The sequence below is a fragment of the Dendrobates tinctorius genome, unplaced genomic scaffold, assembly GCF_039654945.1.
Source record: "Dendrobates tinctorius isolate UK_male_01 unplaced genomic scaffold, ASM3965494v1 ptg000126l, whole genome shotgun sequence".
Taxonomy (NCBI): Eukaryota; Metazoa; Chordata; class Amphibia; order Anura; family Dendrobatidae; genus Dendrobates; species Dendrobates tinctorius.
The window spans coordinates 16,194,347-16,215,642 of record NW_027361794.1 but is presented as its reverse complement, the minus strand read 5'-3'; the positions used below and the strand labels follow the sequence as shown (position 1 = coordinate 16,215,642).

Sequence of the window (21,296 nt, the reverse complement as noted above, 5' to 3'; positions counted from 1 at the left end):
GTGTACGAGGTGTACGGAGCGGAGCCGTGTGTACGAGGTGTACGGAGCGGAGCCGCGTGTGTACGAGGTGTACGGAGCGGAGCCGTGTGTACGAGGTGTACGGAGAGGAACCGTGTGTGTACGAGGTGTACGGAGAGGAGCCGCGCGTGTACGAGGTGTACGGAGAGGAGCCGCGCGTGTACGAGGTGTACGGAGAGGAGCCGCGTGTGTATGAGGTGTACGGAGAGGAGCCGCGCGTGTACGAGGTGTACGGAGAGGAGCCGCGCGTGTACAAGGTGGAAGGAGTGGAACCGTGTGTGTATGGAGTGGAGCCATATGTGTACGGGATGTACGGAGCGAAGCCAAGTGTGTACAAAGCATACAAAGCGTGCTTTTCCCACGGACACAGGAGTACACGGCGGAGCCCCGAGGAGCATTTTAAAACACACACATGACGTTCCACCTGAAGTGATGTGCTGGAAGCTGACCGGAAATGAGATAATTTCTTGAGGAGATTGTGACGGAACCAGGAATGCTTCAGATCCATCACCGTGTTCTCCTCCGACAGCGCAGATAGCAGGATCGCCTTGGAATCGGGGATGCCGGCCATGTGAGCGGATCATGATATGTCCTGCACCGGGAGGCTCAGGTGGGCACTACAATGGGAGCCGGGCTGCTATAGTATCTTTACAGAATCTTTCTTTATTTCTTTCTCTCTTTTTCTTTCTCTCTCTGTTCTTTCTTTCTCTCTCTAATCTTTCTTTTTTCTCTCTCTGTTCTTTCTTCCCCTCTTTCTTTCTTTTTCTTTCCTCTCTTTCTCTCTGTTCTTTCTTTCTTTTCTTTACTTCTTTCTTTCTCTCTCTGTTCTTTCTCTGTCTCTCACTGTTCTTTCTTTGTCTCTCACTGTTCTTTCTTTCTTTCCCCTTTCTTTCTCGCTCTCTCTGTTTTCTTTTTTCTCTCTCTCTCTGTTTTCTCTCTTCCTTAGTGCCAGTCATTGTGCCCATAATGCCAGCCACTGTGCCTTCAGTACCAGTCAGTGTGATCAGCAGTGCGAAATGGGTGCGATTAGGTGTGGACATGGGTGTGACTAGTTGTGAAATGGGTGTGGTTGGGCGTGGCCAAAATTTGCAGTGGCGCGCTGCGCGCGCCGCAGTCTTTGTCCGTCTTTCCCTTCTTCAAAAGTTGGGAGGTATGATAGGGGCGGCTATGACCAGGGGGTCTGGTTGCCCAATAGAGAGCAGTTCTGCCAGGAATTCTGTAATCATGCATACAAAAGGGGACAGAGATTTGGGAGGAATACTGTACCTAAAAGCAATAAATAGGACTGAGCTGAAATACTGGGCACAGCTGTGACTACATGTTATATAGTCGTGTTAATCTCCTCTCACTTCTTGTAAACTACAACTGTACAAAGATATTATATAGTCACCATGTGACTAGTGGGCCTGTGTAACTTCAAATGCCAGGGCTGAATTTTAGTCCCAGTCCGGCCCTGGCCCCTAATGTACCTAAACAGTGGAAACCCCCCTCAAATGACACCATTTTGGAAACTAGACCCCCTAAGGAACTTATCTAGATGTGTGGTGAGGACTTTGAACCCCCAAGGGCTTCACAGACGTTTATAATGCCCGGGCATGAAAATAAAAAAATCGTATTTTTTCCACAAACATGATCAATTAGTCCCCAATTTTTTTATTTTCCCAAGGGTACCAGGAGAAATTGGACCCCAAAAGTTGTTGTCCAATTTGTCCTAAGTACACTGATACCCCATATGTGGGAGAAAACTATTGTATGGGCACACGTCGGGGCTCGGAAGGGAAGTAGTGACGTTTTGGAATGCAGACTTTGATGGAATGGTCTGCGGGTGTGATGTGCGTTTGGAGAGCCCCTGATGTACCTAAACTATTGAAACTCCCCACAAGTGACCACATTTTGGACACTAGACCCCCCACGGAACTTATTTAGATGTGTGGTGAGCACTTTGAACCCCCAAGTGCTTCACAGAAGTTTATAACGCCCGGGCGTGAAAATAAAAAAAATCATTTTTTTCCACAAAAATTATATTTTTGCCCCCAATTTTTTATTTGCTTAAGGGTCACAGGAGAAATTGGACCCCAAAAGTTGTTTTGAAATTTGTCCTGAGTAGGCAGATACCCTATATGTGGGGGTAAAACACTGTTTGGGTGCATGGCAGAACTTGGAAGGGAAGGAGCAATATTTGACTTTTTCAATGCAGAATTGGCTGGAATTGAGATCAGACGCCATGTTGCGTTTTGAGAGCACCTGATGTGCCCAAACAGTGGAAACCCCCAATTCTAACTCCCACCCTAACCCCAATACACCCCTAACCCTAATATCAGCCCTAACCCTAGCCCTAACCCTAACCCTAATGGGAAAATGGAAATAAATACATTTAGTTTTATTATTTTTCCCTAACTAAGGGGGTGATAACGGGGGGTTTGATTTACTATTTATGGTGGTTTTTATGTTTGGCAGCTGTCACACGCTAAAAGACACTTTCTATTGTAAAAATAGTTTTTGCATCACCACATATTGAGAGCTATAATTTTTCTGTATTTTGACCCACCGAGTCACGTGAGGTCTTATTCTTTGCGGGACGAGTTGACGTTTTTATTGGTACCATTTTCAGGCACGTGACATTTTTTGATCGCTTTTCATTCCGATTTTTGGGACGCAGAATGAACAAAAACCAGCGTTTCATGAATTTCTTTTGGGGGGGTGCGTTTACACCGTTCCGCGTGCGGTAAAATTGATAAAGCGATTTTATTCTTCGGGTCAGTACGGTTACAGCGATACCTCATTTATGTCATTTTTTTATGTTTTGTCGGTTTTATGCAATGAAAACTATTTTATATAAAAAATAATTATTTTTACATCGCTTTATTCTGCGAGCTATAACTTTTTTATTTTTTCGCTGATGATGCTGTGTGGCATCTCGTTTTTTGCGGGACAAGATGACATTTTCAGCAGTACCATGGATATTTATAGGCATCTTTTTGATTGCGCGTTATTGCACTTTTTGTTCGGCGGTATGATAATAAATCATTATTTTTTGCTTATTTTTTATTTTTATTTTTTAAGGGGTTCACTAAAGGGGTTAACTAATGGTACAGTTTTATAGGGCAGGTCGTTACGGACGCGGCGATGCCTAATATGTGTACTTTTATTGTTTTTTTGATTTTTTATTTCCAAAAAAATAGATTTATTGGGGGAATTTTTTTTTTTCCCCTAATTTATTTGGCGATTTTTTTAACTTTATTACATAGTCCCAGGTGGGACATCACTGTCCTGTGACAGATCGCTGATCTGTCACATCACAGATCACTGTGACAGATCAGCGATCTGTCACAGGCACTGCTGTAGACTTCGACAGACCTCAAAATAAATCAGTGGGATTATATATTCAATAATAACACCAGAAGCACAAAAAAGAATAACCCCTAAAATTTAGCTTTTAATTCAATGACTAAAAACATTAGTGAAAATGACTCAAAGAAGGAGTAGTAGAGGACAAAAATGAAGGGAGAAGAAATACTGTTTTTAGTTCTCTTCAGTATTCAAAATAATGGGCCAATGGCTAAGTTACCCTAGTCAGCCCTAGTTTCACCCTTCCTAGCCGCGGAGGTTGGCACCCTAGTTGTAGACGATATGGCGCCCCCGCTCAACGTCGGTATCCCTAATAACCCCTACGTCTCCCTACATATACAAAAAGGGACACAAAAAAAGAAACATACACACACTTATAGTACCGAAAAAAATATAGAGACAAAATTAGTCTCATAGATAATACTAAATTGCTCTGAACTTATCTCGTAGTATTTCTAATAGTATAAGAACCCCAAAAAGACTTATCTCGGAGTCAAAACAATATAATGGGGTTAATATCCAGCAGCTTGGAGAAGGACTTATCTCGTAGTCACAAAAATGCTAATAAGCTGCAAATGGCAGACCCAATTACCAGATAGCAAAATTAAAAAACGGCTACAAGAAAAAGCACATCAACTTGAATAAATATTGCACACTAGAGGCAGTGAAAAAGCCTATATAGCACTTACGGCAGCCATTACCTTGCAAGTGAGGGTAGAATCACCCTAATTCACAAAAATACAGTAAAAAATAATAAGGCTACCATATTCATCTCTGATTATACAGCGTGGTACACCAATATTCAAATAGCAATGCATACAAAGTCACACAGCATAATTGCTCAATAGATTAAATCTAAATAGATAGTACCACCGCAGGATCTGCCAAAAATGATGTACAACATTATACTTATCAGCCACTTGATGCATATGGAAACCCGACGTGTTTCCCCCTCTTAGTCCGCTGAGGGTTCATCAGGGGTCAAAAAGTGGGGTCTCATTACCCCTGGCCGAGAGAGCAATGCAGTATGCGGCTTTACTCCAAGCGCGTTCGCCGCCATTGTTTAAAGATGCCGCGCCGATATAGAACGCCCACTTCCGGTTTCCAAAATCCAAAATGGAGGTCTAAACCGGAAGGGATCATATTGAGGACGGACATGCGGTGCAGCAGCTACCTGGATAGCATAGACGCCGCGCACCTTACTAGACAGCACGGATAGAAACAGGGATTCACAAAATGGTGCCTGGAACAAAATAGGACAATACATCCCTCTCAACAGAAACACCATATCTCGCAAACAATATGCGGCCGATTAATTCAACAGCCTCATTATTCAGAACGCCCAAAACTTCAAAAAAATAGATAACAATAGTCCTCAAAGGCATGGAGTAAAATAATTGTATCCCTACATAGAATAAATGAAAAATAATAAAAAATTCCAATAGTAATAATATACCGACCAAATTATCAAAAACCCTATAAGGAGCTGGCTGGGAAATTGTGAAACACACTGATTATAGATAACTACTGAAATTTAGCTGTTCATTAAGGCCTTTTGGACTCTGTGATTCAAGCCAAAAAATCCAGCGTGTCTCCCGCTGTAAGATTCTATTATCCCAATCTCCCTGTCTGACCGCGGGCTGCACTCTCTCTATAACACGAAAATTAATCTGTTTATCATCCCCTCCATGCACCATATTGACATGACGGGCTAAGGGGGTATCTCTATTGTGTCTAATATCCCCCAAATGTTCACCTATGCGGACACGTAATTCACGCTTTGTTTTGCCAACATAGTCAAGGGGGCAAGTACAAGTACACAGATAAACAACTCCAGTGGTTTTACAGTTCGCAAAGCTTTTCATTTCATAAATCCTCTTTGTATAGGCACTACAGAAAGTATGGGATACACAGATATATTTGCAAAAGCTACAGTGTCCGCACCTAAAGGTCCCAATTGCTCTGTTCCGCAACCACGTTTCCTCTCTCTTCTGAGGTTCCAGGTGGCTACCTACCACCCGATCCTTTATCGACCTACCCTTCCTAAATGTCACTTATGGACCCTGGGTGATACAGTCACGTATGTCATTATCCATTTTCAGGATAGACCAATACTTCTCCAAGATGTTCATAACTTTACCGGATTGATCATCAAAGGTACCTATCAATCTAGTGATTGCATTAGAGTCCTCCCTTACCCTCGGAGTCAACAATGATGTCCTGCTTACTTGTTTAGCATGCTTATAGGCCGGTTCAATCACCCTTGTTGGATAACCCCTGCTCCTAAACCTCCTCCATAAATCACTCGACTGCATTTCAAAATCATTCCACTCAGAGCAGTTCCTCTGAACTCTGAGGAACTGATCCCTTGACCTCGTTTAAGAGGGGGGGGATGATGACTTTCCCACCTTAAGACACTGTTAGCTGAGGTTGGTTTTCGGTGCAGGTTGGTTTTAAGCAAGCCATCTGAAGAAATAGAAATATTGACATCCAGGAATGTGATCTGATCTCCACCCACCTCATGGGTAAAGAAAAGACCCAGCTTATTATTATTAAGGGTATCAACAAAGGATCTGAATGATTCTCCACACCCCGCCCAGAGGACGAGGATGTCGTCAATGTACCGACCCCAGAATAATATCCTAGGGGACCAGACGACATCCTCGTCCCCAAAGACCTGAGTGTCCTCCCACCAGCCCAGGAGCAAATTAGCATAAGTAGGGGCACAAGGGCTCCCCATCGCTGTGCCCCTGAGCTGGTGGTAGTACCTCCCATTAAATAGGAAGAAATTATGACACAATACAAATTGGAGAAGTTCCAGCAGGAAATTGTTGTGTGCTCCAAAGTGAATACCCCTCCCCTTGAGAAAATGTTCAACAGCTCTTAGACCTTCTGTGTGGCCAATGCTGCTATACAAAGCCTCAACATCAATAGAGGCCAGTATCGTACCTGGATCCACTGTGATTCCTTCAAGTTTATTAAGGAGGTCCATAGTATCTCGCAAATATGATGGGAGAGATAGCACAAATGGTCTCAACAATTGATCCAAATACCTGCTGGAATTCTGACAAAGGGCATCGATCCCCGAAACGATTGGTCTACCCTTAAGGGGATCGAACCCCTTATGGATCTTAGGTAAGGAGTAAAACGTAGCTGTAACTGGCCACTTGGGTAGTAAGAAGTTGAACTCATTATTTGAGATCAACTTCAGATCAAGTGCCTTTTTGAGCAATACTGACAATTTCAGACTATATTCCTTCGTCGGATCACTCCTGAGCAGCTCATACTTTGATTTGTCAGAGAGAATCCTCATACACATTTGAATATATTCGTCTCTGTTGAGGATAACAGTATTGCCCCCTTTATCAGAGGGCTTCAATACAATCCGATCATTATCACCCAGTTCTTCCAGAGCCTTTCTCTCACGGAAGGAGAGATTGGGTGGAACCCTATCTCTCTTGGAGTCAATCTTGCAAATCTCTGCCGAGACAAGCTGTTGAAAGATGTCAATACTCCCAGTATCACCAATTGGTGGCATCTTTTTACTTTTTGGTTTCAAATCAGAAAAAGGGCCCACCCCAATGTCTCTCTGTCCTTCCTCAGACAAATCAGCCAGAAGCATTACATCAGGAAGTTCCTCCTCCGTTATCCCAAGTTGTTGACATTTGTTTTTATCATTCAAAGCAAAAAAATTTTTCCACTTAAGTTTTCGTGTAAATAGATTAATATCCTTAACCCATACAAATGGGTCAAACCTGGTCGTAGGAACAAAAGATAACCCCCGCTCAAGAACCCTCTTTTCTATATCTGACAAATTATATGAGGACAAATTAATTATCTGATTACCATTGTCCCCATTAAACAGAACCCTCATTTTTGATTGTTTGTCCGCTCCCGTAATTTGTATGGTGCTAGGCCCCTGGTTTCTAAAAAAGAGGCTGAAGAGCAAGCTGAGGAGGAGGGAGAATTTACTACAGAATTTGTTTCTGGCTTTTTGGGGAAGGTCCTTACAGAGTAGCGCTCGGTGTCCTGCCATCTTCTGAAATTACCCCTACGTCCACGTCCCTTGTTTCTAAAGTATGGTCTAGAGGTATATGATTTAGGACCTCCATCAGCATCAGAGGATTCAATATCTGAGGATGAGATGTCACCAGGAATACCCCTCGGGGCAAGGGCAGGGTATGCCCGTTTTTCCCTGAACTCTGTTGAATCCCTAACAAATCGTTTATGCTTCCTTTCTTTAATAAAAAGTTGGTATTTCTCAACAGTATTCTTAAGATTTTCTTCCCTTGTTACGAAATCAGCAGCTGTTTTCAATTTAAGGGTTGCCTCAGTCAATTCCTTCACCCTCAATGAAGTCCTCTCTAGAGTTATTTTCTCTTCATCTAATAATATCTGCATTAACCGTACAGATGATGCAGTAATCTCCTCCTCCCACCTTACAAGTAAAGATGGAGTCCTACACCTTGGAGCAGGTATTAGAGGTATCCTTAGACCACGCGGGACAATCTTTTGTTCGATATAATTTTCCAGAGATTGTACCTCCCACCAAGACTTAATATTCTCTTTAAATGCCTCCAATAATTCAGAAAAAAGTGTTTTGAGAGAAGAGCCCGAAGCAGACAGAGAGTCAGATTCTACTTCAGAAAAAACCTCTCTTGCATCATCCAGCCATTTATTTGTGTCAATGGGTCCCGACAAAAACCCAGCCATACTCATCAAAGACAGAACTCAAAATAAATCAGTGGGATTATATATTCAATAATAACACCAGAAGCACAAAAAAGAATAACCCTTAAAATTTAGCTTTTAATTCAATGACTAAAAACATTAGTGAAAATGACTCAAAGAAGGAGTAGTAGAGGACAAAAATGAAGGGAGAAGAAATACTGTTTTTAGTTCTCTTCAGTATTCAAAATAATGGGCCAATGGCTAAGTTACCCTAGTCAGCCCTAGTTTCACCCTTCCTAGCCGCGGAGGTTGGCACCCTAGTTGTAGACGATATGGCGCCCCCGCTCAACGTCGGTATCCCTAATAACCCCTACGTCTCCCTACATATACAAAAAGGGACACAAAAAAAGAAACACACACACACTTATAGTACCGAAAAAAATATAGAGACAAAATTAGTCTCATAGATAATACTAAATTGCTATGAACTTATCTCGTAGTATTTCTAATAGTATAAGAACCCCAAAAAGACTTATCTCGGAGTCAAAACAATATAATGGGGTTAATATCCAGCAGCTTGGAGAAGGACTTATCTCGTAGTCACAAAAATGCTAATAAGCTGCAAATGGCAGACCCAATTACCAGATAGCAAAATTAAAAAACGGCTACAAGAAAAAGCACATCAACTTGAATAAATATTGCACACTAGAGGCAGTGAAAAAGCCTATATAGCACTTACGGCAGCCATTACCTTGCAAGTGAGGGTAGAATCACCCTAATTCACAAAAATACAGTAAAAAATAATAAGGCTACCATATTCATCTCTGATTATACAGCGTGGTACACCAATATTCAAATAGCAATGAATACAAAGTCACATAGCATAATTGCTCAATAGATTAAATCTAAATAGATAGTACCACCGCGGGATCTGCCAAAAATGATGTACAACATTATACTTATCAGCCACTTGATGCATATGGAAACCCGACGCGTTTCCCCCTCTTAGTCCGCTGAGGGTTTATCAGGGGTCAAAAAGTGGGGTCTCATTACCCCTGGCCGAGAGAACAATGCAGTATGCGGCTTTACTCCAAGCGCGTTCGCCGCCATTGTTTAAAGATGCCGCGCCGATATAGAACGCCCACTTCCGGTTTCCAAAATCCAAAATGGAGGTCTAAACCGGAAGGGATCATATTGAGGACGGACATGCGGTGCAGCAGCTACCTGGATAGCATAGACGCCGCGCACCTTACTAGACAGCACGGATAGAAACAGGGATTCACAAAATGGTGCCTGGAACAAAATAGGACAATACGTCCCTCTCAACAGAAACACCGTATCTCGCAAACAATATGCGGCCGATTAATTCAACAGCCTCATTATTCAGAACGCCCAAAACTTCAAAAAAATAGATAACAATAGTCCTCAAAGGCATGGAGTAAAATAATTGTATCCCTACATAGAATAAATGAAAAATAATAAAAAATTCTAATAGTAATAATATACCGACCAAATTATCAAAAACCCTATAAGGAGCTGGCTGGGAAATTGTGAAACACACTGATTATAGATAACTACTGAAATTTAGCTGTTCATTAAGGCCTTTTGGACTGTGATTCAAGCCAAAAAATCCAGCGTGTCTCCCGCTGTAAGATTCTATTATCCCAATCTCCCTGTCTGACCGCGGGCTGCACTCTCTCTATAACACGAAAATTAATCTGTTTATCATCCCCTCCATGCACCATATTGACATGACGGGCTAAGGGGGTATCTCTATTGTGTCTAATATCCCCCAAATGTTCACCTATGCGGACACGTAATTCACGCTTTGTTTTGCCAACATAGTCAAGGGGGCAAGTACAAGTACACAGATAAACAACTCCAGTGGTTTTACAGTTCGCAAAGCTTTTCATTTCATAAATCCTCTTTGTATAGGCACTACAGAAAGTATGGGATACACAGATATATTTGCAAAAGCTACAGTGTCCGCACCTAAAGGTCCCAATTGCTCTGTTCCGCAACCACGTTTCCTCTCTCTTGAGGTTCCAGGTGGCTACCTACCACCCGATCCTTTATCGACCTACCCTTCCTAAATGTCACTGATGGACCCTGGGTGATACAGTCACGTATGTCATTATCAATTTTCAGGATAGACCAATACTTCTCCAAGATGTTCATAACTTTACCGGATTGATCATCAAAGGTACCTATCAATCTAGTGATTGCATTAGAGTCCTCCCTTACCCTCGGAGTCAACAATGATGTCCTGCTTACTTGTTTAGCATGTTTATAGGCCGGTTCAATCACCCTTGTTGGATAACCCCTGCTCCTAAACCTCCTCCATAAATCACTCGACTGCATTTCAAAATCATTCCACTCAGAGCAGTTCCTCCGAACTCTGAGGAACTGATCCCTTGGTGTACCTCGTTTAAGAGGGGGGGGATGATGACTTTCCCACCTTAAGAGACTGTTAGTTGAGGTTGGTTTTCGGTGCAGGTTGGTTTTAAGCAAGCCATCTGAAGAAATAGAAATATTGACATCCAGGAATGTGATCTGATCTCCACCCACCTCATGGGTAAAGAAAAGACCCAGCTTATTATTATTAAGGGTATCAACAAAGGATCTGAATGATTCTCCACACCCCGCCCATAGGACGAGGATGTCATCAATGTACCGACCCCAGAATAATATCCTAGGGGACCAGACGACATCCTCGTCCCCAAAGACCTGAGTGTCCTCCCACCAGCCCAGGAGCAAATTAGCATAAGTAGGGGCACAAGGGCTCCCCATCGCTGTGCCCCTGAGCTGGTGGTAGTACCTCCCATTAAATAGGAAGAAATTATGACACAATACAAATTGGAGAAGTTCCAGCAGGAAATTGTTGTGTGCTCCAAAGTGAATACCCCTCCCCTTGAGAAAATGTTCAACAGCTCTTAGACCTTCTGTGTGGCCAATGCTGCTATACAAAGCCTCAACATCAATAGAGGCCAGTATCGTACCTGGATCCACTGTGATTCCTTCAAGTTTATTAAGGAGGTCCATAGTATCTCGCAAATATGATGGGAGAGATAGCACAAATGGTCTCAACAATTGATCCAAATACCTGCTGGAATTCTGACAAAGGGCATCGATCCCCGAAACGATTGGTCTACCCTTAAGGGGGTCGAACCCCTTATGGATCTTAGGCAAGGAGTAAAACGTAGCTGTAACTGGCCACTTGGGTAGTAAGAAGTTGAACTCATTATTTGAGATCAACTTCAGATCAAGTGCCTTTTTGAGCAATACTGACAATTTCAGACTATATTCCTTCGTCGGATCACTCCTGAGCAGCTCATACGTTGATTTGTCAGAGAGAATCCTCATACACATTTGAATATATTCGTCTCTGTTGAGGATAACAGTATTGCCCCCTTTATCAGAGGGCTTCAATACAATCCGATCATTATCACCCAGTTCTTCCAGAGCCTTTCTCTCACGGAAGGAGAGATTGGGTGGAACCCTATCTCTCTTGGAGTCAATCTTGCAAATCTCTGCCGAGACAAGCTGTTGAAAGATGTCAATACTCCCAGTATCACCAATTGGTGGCATCTTTTTACTTTTTGGTTTCAAATCAGAAAAAGGGCCCACCCCAATGTCTCTCTGTCCTTCCTCAGACAAATCAGCCAGAAGCATTACATCAGGATGTTCCTCCTCCGTTATCCCAAGTTGTTGACATTTGTTTTTATCATTCAAAGCAAAAAATTTTTTCCACTTAAGTTTTCGTGTAAATAGATTAATATCCTTAACCCATACAAATGGGTCAAACCTGGTCGTAGGAACAAAAGATAACCCCCGCTCAAGAACCCTCTTTTCTATATCTGACAAATTATATGAGGACAAATTAATTATCTGATTACCATTGTCCCCATTAAACAGAACCCTCATTTTTGATTGTTTGTCCGCTCCCGTAATTTGTATGGTGCTAGGCCCCTGGTTTCTAAAAAAGAGGCTGAAGAGCAAGCTGAGGAGGAGGGAGAATTTAATACAGAATTTGTTTCTGGCTTTTTGGGGAAGGTCCTTACAGAGTAGCGCTCGGTGTCCTGCCATCTTCTGAAATTACCCCTACGTCCACGTCCTTTGTTTCTAAAGTATGGTCTAGAGGTATATGATTTAGGACCTCCTTCAGCATCAGAGGATTCAATATCTGAGGATGAGATGTCACCAGGAATACCCCTCGGGGCAAGGGCAGGGTATGCCCGTTTTTCCCTGAACTCTGTTGAATCCCTAACAAATCGTTTATGCTTCCTTTCTTTAATAAAAAGTTGGTATTTCTCAACAGTATTCTTAAGATTTTCTTCCCTTGTTACGAAATCAGCAGCTGTTTTCAATTTAAGGGTTGCCTCAGTCAATTCCTTCACCCTCAATGAAGTCCTCTCTAGAGTTATTTTCTCTTCATCTAATAATATCTGCATTAACCGTACAGATGATGCAGTAATCTCCTCCTCCCACCTTACAAGTAAAGATGGAGTCCTACACCTTGGAGCAGGTATTAGAGGTATCCTTAGACCACGCGGGACAATCTTTTGTTTGATATAATTTTCCAGAGATTGTACCTCCCACCAAGACTTAATATTCTCTTTAAATGCCTCCAATAATTCAGAAAAAAGTGTTTTGAGAGAAGAGCCCGAAGCAGACAGAGAGTCAGATTCTACTTCAGAAAAAACCTCTCTTGCATCATCCAGCCATTTATTTGTGTCAATGGGTCCCGACAAAAACCCAGCCATACTCATCAAAGACAGACCTCAAAATAAATCAGTGGGATTATATATTCAATAATAACACCAGAAGCACAAAAAAGAATAACCCCTAAAATTTAGCTTTTAATTCAATGACTAAAAACATTAGTGAAAATGACTCAAAGAAGGAGTAGTAGAGGACAAAAATGAAGGGAGAAGAAATACTGTTTTTAGTTCTCTTCAGTATTCAAAATAATGGGCCAATGGCTAAGTTACCCTAGTCAGCCCTAGTTTCACCCTTCCTAGCCGCGGAGGTTGGCACCCTAGTTGTAGACGATATGGCGCCCCCGCTCAACGTCGGTATCCCTAATAACCCCTACGTCTCCCTACATATACAAAAAGGGACACAAAAAAAGAAACACACACACACTTATAGTACCGAAAAAAATATAGAGACAAAATTAGTCTCATAGATAATACTAAATTGCTCTGAACTTATCTCGTAGTATTTCTAATAGTATAAGAACCCCAAAAAGACTTATCTCGGAGTCAAAACAATATAATGGGGTTAATATCCAGCAGCTTGGAGAAGGACTTATCTAGTAGTCACAAAAATGCTAATAAGCTGCAAATGGCAGACCCAATTACCAGATAGCAAAATTAAAAAACGGCTACAAGAAAAAGCACATCAACTTGAATAAATATTGCACACTAGAGGCAGTGAAAAAGCCTATATAGCACTTGCGGCAGCCATTACCTTGCAAGTGAGGGTACAATCACCCTAATTCACAAAAATACAGTAAAAAATAATAAGGCTACCATATTCATCTCTGATTATACAGCGTGGTACACCAATATTCAAATAGCAATGCATACAAAGTCACATAGCATAATTGCTCAATAGATTAAATCTAAATAGATAGTACCACCGCAGGATCTGCCAAAAATGATGTACAACATTATACTTATCAGCCACTTGATGCATATGGAAACCCGACGTGTTTCCCCCTCTTAGTCCACTGAGGGTTCATCAGGGGTCAAAAAGTGGGGTCTCATTACCCCTGGCCGAGAGAACAATGCAGTATGCGGCTTTACTCCAAGCACGTTCGCCGCCATTGTTTAAAGATGCCGCGCCGATATAGAACGCCCACTTCCGGTTTCCAAAATCCAAAATGGAGGTCTAAACCGGAAGGGATCATATTGAGGACGGACATGCGGTGCAGCAGCTACCTGGATAGCATAGACGCCGCTCACCTTACTAGACAGCACGGATAGAAACAGGGATTCACAAAATGGTGCCTGGAACAAAATAGAACAATACTTCCCTCTCAACAGAAACACCATATCTCGCAAACAATATGCGGCCGATTAATTCAACAGCCTCATTATTCAGAACGCCCAAAACTTCAAAAAAATAGATAACAATAGTCCTCAAAGGCATGGAGTAAAATAATTGTATCCCTACATAGAATAAATGAAAAATAATAAAAAATTCCAATAGTAATAATATACCGACCAAATTATCAAAAACCCTATAAGGAGCTGGCTGGGAAATTGTGAAACACACTGATTATAGATAACTACTGAAATTTAGCTGTTCATTAAGGCCTTTTGGACTCTGTGATTCAAGCCAAAAAATCCAGCGTGTCTCCCGCTGTAAGATTCTATTATCCCAATCTCCCCGTCTGACCGCGGGCTGCACTCTCTCTATAACACGAAAATTAATCTGTTTATCATCCCCTCCATGCACCATATTGACATGACGGGCTAAGGGGGTATCTCTATTGTGTCTAATATCCCCCAAATGTTCACCTATGCGGACACGTAATTCACGCTTTGTTTTGCCAACATAGTCAAGGGGGCAAGTACAAGTACACAGATAAACAACTCCAGTGGTTTTACAGTTCGCAAAGCTTTTCATTTCATAAATCCTCTTTGTATAGGCACTACAGAAAGTATGGGATACACAGATATATTTGCAGAAGCTACAGTGTCCGCACCTAAAGGTCCCAATTGCTCTGTTCCACAACCACGTTTCCTCTCTCTTCTGAGGTTCCAGGTGGCTACCTACCACCCGATCCTTTATCGACCTACCCTTCCTAAATGTCACTGATGGACCCTGGGTGATACAGTCACGTATGTCATTATCCATTTTCAGGATAGACCAATACTTCTCCAAGATGTTCATAACTTTACCGGATTGATCATCAAAGGTACCTATCAATCTAGTGATTGCATTAGAGTCCTCCCTTACCCTCGGAGTCAACAATGATGTCCTGCTTACTTGTTTAGCATGCTTATAGGCCGGTTCAATCACCCTTGTTGGATAACCCCTGCTCCTAAACCTCCTCCATAAATCACTCGACTGCATTTCAAAATCATTCCACTCAGAGCAGTTCCTCCGAACTCTGAGGAACTGACCCCTTGGTATACCTCGTTTAAGAGGGGGGGGATGATGACTTTCCCACCTTAAGAGACTGTTAGTTGAGGTTGGTTTTCGGTGCAGGTTGGTTTTAAGCAAGCCATCTGAAGAAATAGAAATATTGACATCCAGGAATGTGATCTGATCTCCACCCACCTCATGGGTAAAGAAAAGACCCAGCTTATTATTAAGGGTATCAACAAAGGATCTGAATGATTCTCCACACCCCGCCCAGAGGACGAGGATGTCGTCAATGTACCGACCCCAGAATAATATCCTAGGGGACCAGACGACATCCTCGTCCCCAAAGACCTGAGTGTCCTTCCACCAGCCCAGGAGCAAATTAGCATAAGTAGGGGCACAAGGGCTCCCCATCGCTGTGCCCCTGAGCTGGTGGTAGTACCTCCCATTAAATAGGAAGAAATTATGACACAATACAAATTGGAGAAGTTCCAGCAGGAAATTGTTGTGTGCTCCAAAGTGAATACCCCTCCCCTTGAGAAAATGTTCAACAGCTCTTAGACCTTCTGTGTGGCCAATGCTGCTATACAAAGCCTCAACATCAATAGAGGCCAGTATCGTACCTGGATCCACTGTGATTCCTTCAAGTTTATTAAGGAGGTCCATAGTATCTCGCAAATATGATGGGAGAGATAGCACAAATGGTCTCAACAATTGATCCAAATACCTGCTGGAATTCTGACAAAGGGCATCGATCCCCGAAACGATTGGTCTACCCTTAAGGGGGTCGAACCCCTTATGGATCTTAGGCAAGGAGTAAAACGTAGCTGTAACTGGCCACTTGGGTAGTAAGAAGTTGAACTCATTATTTGAGATCAACTTCAGATCAAGTGCCTTTTTGAGCAATACTGACAATTTCAGACTATATTCCTTCGTTGGATCACTCCTGAGCAGCTCATACGTTGATTTGTCAGAGAGAATCCTTATACACATTTGAATATATTCGTCTCTGTTGAGGATAACAGTATTGCCCCCTTTATCAGAGGGCTTCAATACAATCCGATCATTATCACCCAGTTCTTCCAGAGCCTTTCTCTCACGGAAGGAGAGATTGGGTGGAACCCTATCTCTCTTGGAGTCAATCTTGCAAATCTCTGCCGAGACAAGCTGTTGAAAGATGTCAATACTCCCAGTATCACCAATTGGTGGCATCTTTTTACTTTTTGGTTTCAAATCAGAAAAAGGGCCCACCCCAATGTCTCTCTGTCCTTCCTCAGACAAATCAGCCAGAAGCATTACATCAGGATGTTCCTCCTCCGTTATCCCAAGTTGTTGACATTTGATTTTATCATTCAAAGCAAAAAAATTTTTCCACTTAAGTTTTCGTGTAAATAGATTAATATCCTTAACCCATACAAATGGGTCAAACCTGGTCGTAGGAACAAAAGATAACCCCCGCTCAAGAACCCTCTTTTCTATATCTGACAAATTATATGAGGACAAATTAATTATCTGATTACCATTGTCCCCATTAAACAGAACCCTCATTTTTGATTGTTTGTCCACTCCCGTAATTTGTATGGTGCTAGGCCCCTGGTTTCTAAAAAAGAGGCTGAAGAGCAAGCTGAGGAGGAGGGAGAATTTACTACAGAATTTGTTTCTGGCTTTTTGGGGAAGGTCCTTACAGAGTAGCGCTCGGTGTCCTGCCATCTTCTGAAATTACCCCTACGTCCACGTCCCTTGTTTCTAAAGTATGGTCTAGAGGTATATGATTTAGGACCTCCTTCAGCATCAGAGGATTCAATATCTGAGGATGAGATGTCACCAGGAATACCCCTCGGGGCAAGGGCAGGGTATGCCCATTTTTCCCTGAACTCTGTTGAATCCCTAACAAATCGTTTATGCTTCCTTTCTTTAATAAAAAGTTGGTATTTCTCAACAGTATTCTTAAGATTTTCTTCCCTTGTTACGAAATCAGCAGCTGTTTTCAATTTAAGGGTTGCCTCAGTCAATTCCTTCACCCTCAATGAAGTCCTCTCTAGAGTTATTTTCTCTTCATCTAATAATATCTGCATTAACCGTACAGATGATGCAGTAATCTCCTCCTCCCACCTTACAAGTAAAGATGGAGTCCTACACCTTGGAGCAGGTATTAGAGGTATCCTTAGACCACGCGGGACAATCTTTTGTTTGATATAATTTTCCAGAGATTGTACCTCCCACCAAGACTTAATATTCTCTTTAAATGCCTCCAATAATTCAGAAAAAAGTGTTTTGAGAGAAGAGCCCGAAGCAGACAGAGTCAGATTCTACTTCAGAAAAAACCTCTCTTGCATCATCCAGCCATTTATTTGTGTCAATGGGTCCCGACAAAAACCCAGCCATACTCAAAGACAGACCTCAAAATAAATCAGTGGGATTATATATTCAATAATAACACCAGAAGCACAAAAAAGAATAACCCCTAAAATTTAGCTTTTAATTCAATGACTAAAAACATTAGTGAAAATGACTCAAAGAAGGAGTAGTAGAGGACAAAAATGAAGGGAGAAGAAATACTGTTTTTAGTTCTCTTCAGTATTCAAAATAATTGGCCAATGGCTAAGTTACCCTAGTCAGCCCTAGTTTCACCCTTCCTAGCCGCGGAGGTTGGCACCCTAGTTGTAGACGATATGGCGCCCCCGCTCAACGTCGGTATCCCTAATAACCCCTACGTCTCCCTACATATACAAAAAGGGACACAAAAAAAGAAACACACACACACTTATAGTACCGAAAAAAATATAGAGACAAAATTAGTCTCATAGATAATACTAAATTGCTCTGAACTTATCTCGTAGTATTTCTAATAGTATAAGAACCCCAAAAAGACTTATCTCGGAGTCAAAACAATATAATGGGGTTAATATCCAGCAGCTTGGAGAAGGACTTATCTAGTAGTCACAAAAATGCTAATAAGCTGCAAATGGCAGACCCAATTACCAGATAGCAAAATTAAAAAACGGCTACAAGAAAAAGCACATCAACTTGAATAAATATTGCACACTAGAGGCAGTGAAAAAGCCTATATAGCACTTGCGGCAGCCATTACCTTGCAAGTGAGGGTACAATCACCCTAATTCACAAAAATACAGTAAAAAATAATAAGGCTACCATATTCATCTCTGATTATACAGCGTGGTACACCAATATTCAAATAGCAATGCATACAAAGTCACATAGCATAATTGCTCAATAGATTAAATCTAAATAGATAGTACCACCGCAGGATCTGCCAAAAATGATGTACAACATTATACTTATCAGCCACTTGATGCATATGGAAACCCGACGTGTTTCCCCCTCTTAGTCCACTGAGGGTTCATCAGGGGTCAAAAAGTGGGGTCTCATTACCCCTGGCCGAGAGAACAATGCAGTATGCGGCTTTACTCCAAGCACGTTCGCCGCCATTGTTTAAAGATGCCGCGCCGATATAGAACGCCCACTTCCGGTTTCCAAAATCCAAAATGGAGGTCTAAACCGGAAGGGATCATATTGAGGACGGACATGCGGTGCAGCAGCTACCTGGATAGCATAGACGCCGCTCACCTTACTAGACAGCACGGATAGAAACAGGGATTCACAAAATGGTGCCTGGAACAAAATAGAACAATACTTCCCTCTCAACAGAAACACCATATCTCGCAAACAATATGCGGCCGATTAATTCAACAGCCTCATTATTCAGAACGCCCAAAACTTCAAAAAAATAGATAACAATAGTCCTCAAAGGCATGGAGTAAAATAATTGTATCCCTACATAGAATAAATGAAAAATAATAAAAAATTCCAATAGTAATAATATACCGACCAAATTATCAAAAACCCTATAAGGAGCTGGCTGGGAAATTGTGAAACACACTGATTATAGATAACTACTGAAATTTAGCTGTTCATTAAGGCCTTTTGGACTCTGTGATTCAAGCCAAAAAATCCAGCGTGTCTCCCGCTGTAAGATTCTATTATCCCAATCTCCCCGTCTGACCGCGGGCTGCACTCTCTCTATAACACGAAAATTAATCTGTTTATCATCCCCTCCATGCACCATATTGACATGACGGGCTAAGGGGGTATCTCTATTGTGTCTAATATCCCCCAAATGTTCACCTATGCGGACACGTAATTCACGCTTTGTTTTGCCAACATAGTCAAGGGGGCAAGTACAAGTACACAGATAAACAACTCCAGTGGTTTTACAGTTCGCAAAGCTTTTCATTTCATAAATCCTCTTTGTATAGGCACTACAGAAAGTATGGGATACACAGATATATTTGCAGAAGCTACAGTGTCCGCACCTAAAGGTCCCAATTGCTCTGTTCCACAACCACGTTTCCTCTCTCTTCTGAGGTTCCAGGTGGCTACCTACCACCCGATCCTTTATCGACCTACCCTTCCTAAATGTCACTGATGGACCCTGGGTGATACAGTCACGTATGTCATTATCCATTTTCAGGATAGACCAATACTTCTCCAAGATGTTCATAACTTTACCGGATTGATCATCAAAGGTACCTATCAATCTAGTGATTGCATTAGAGTCCTCCCTTACCCTCGGAGTCAACAATGATGTCCTGCTTACTTGTTTAGCATGCTTATAGGCCGGTTCAATCACCCTTGTTGGATAACCCCTGCTCCTAAACCTCCTCCATAAATCACTCGACTGCATTTCAAAATCATTCCACTCAGAGCAGTTCCTCCGAACTCTGAGGAACTGACCCCTTGGTATACCTCGTTTAAGAGGGGGGGGATGATGACTTTCCCACCTTAAGAGACTGTTAGTTGAGGTTGGTTTTCGGTGCAGGTTGGTTTTAAGCAAGCCATCTGAAGAAATAGAAATATTGACATCCAGGAATGTGATCTGATCTCCACCCACCTCATGGGTAAAGAAAAGACCCAGCTTATTATTAAGGGTATCAACAAAGGATCTGAATGATTCTCCACACCCCGCCCAGAGGACGAGGATGTCGTCAATGTACCGACCCCAGAATAATATCCTAGGGGACCAGACGACATCCTCGTCCCCAAAGACCTGAGTGTCCTTCCACCAGCCCAGGAGCAAATTAGCATAAGTAGGGGCACAAGGGCTCCCCATCGCTGTGCCCCTGAGCTGGTGGTAGTACCTCCCATTAAATAGGAAGAAATTATGACACAATACAAATTGGAGAAGTTCCAGCAGGAAATTGTTGTGTGCTCCAAAGTGAATACCCCTCCCCTTGAGAAAATGTTCAACAGCTCTTAGACCTTCTGTGTGGCCAATGCTGCTATACAAAGCCTCAACATCAATAGAGGCCAGTATCGTACCTGGATCCACTGTGATTCCTTCAAGTTTATTAAGGAGGTCCATAGTATCTCGCAAATATGATGGGAGAGATAGCACAAATGGTCTCAACAATTGATCCAAATACCTGCTGGAATTCTGACAAAGGGCATCGATCCCCGAAACGATTGGTCTACCCTTAAGGGGGTCGAACCCCTTATGGATCTTAGGCAAGGAGTAAAACGTAGCTGTAACTGGCCACTTGGGTAGTAAGAAGTTGAACTCATTATTTGAGATCAACTTCAGATCAAGTGCCTTTTTGAGCAATACTGACAATTTCAGACTATATTCCTTCGTTGGATCACTCCTGAGCAGCTCATACGTTGATTTGTCAGAGAGAATCCTTATACACATTTGAATATATTCGTCTCTGTTGAGGATAACAGTATTGCCCCCTTTATCAGAGGGCTTCAATACAATCCGATCATTATCACCCAGTTCTTCCAGAGCCTTTCTCTCACGGAAGGAGAGATTGGGTGGAACCCTATCTCTCTTGGAGTCAATCTTGCAAATCTCTGCCGAGACAAGCTGTTGAAAGATGTCAATACTCCCAGTATCACCAATTGGTGGCATCTTTTTACTTTTTGGTTTCAAATCAGAAAAAGGGCCCACCCCAATGTCTCTCTGTCCTTCCTCAGACAAATCAGCCAGAAGCATTACATCAGGATGTTCCTCCTCCGTTATCCCAAGTTGTTGACATTTGATTTTATCATTCAAAGCAAAAAAATTTTTCCACTTAAGTTTTCGTGTAAATAGATTAATATCCTTAACCCATACAAATGGGTCAAACCTGGTCGTAGGAACA

General features: G+C 42.1%; 1 long non-coding RNA gene across 1 annotated transcript in view; it reads left to right on the top strand.

The window, feature by feature from the left end:
- Positions 1-396: 396 nt before the first annotated feature.
- Positions 397-21,296, top strand: part of LOC141047350 (uncharacterized) — a 33,911-nt gene continuing 13,011 nt past the window's right edge. The window contains exon 1 of the long non-coding RNA XR_012219775.1: positions 397-628. This is a non-coding gene — a long non-coding RNA (uncharacterized lncRNA). The remainder of the gene's footprint in view (positions 629-21,296) is intronic.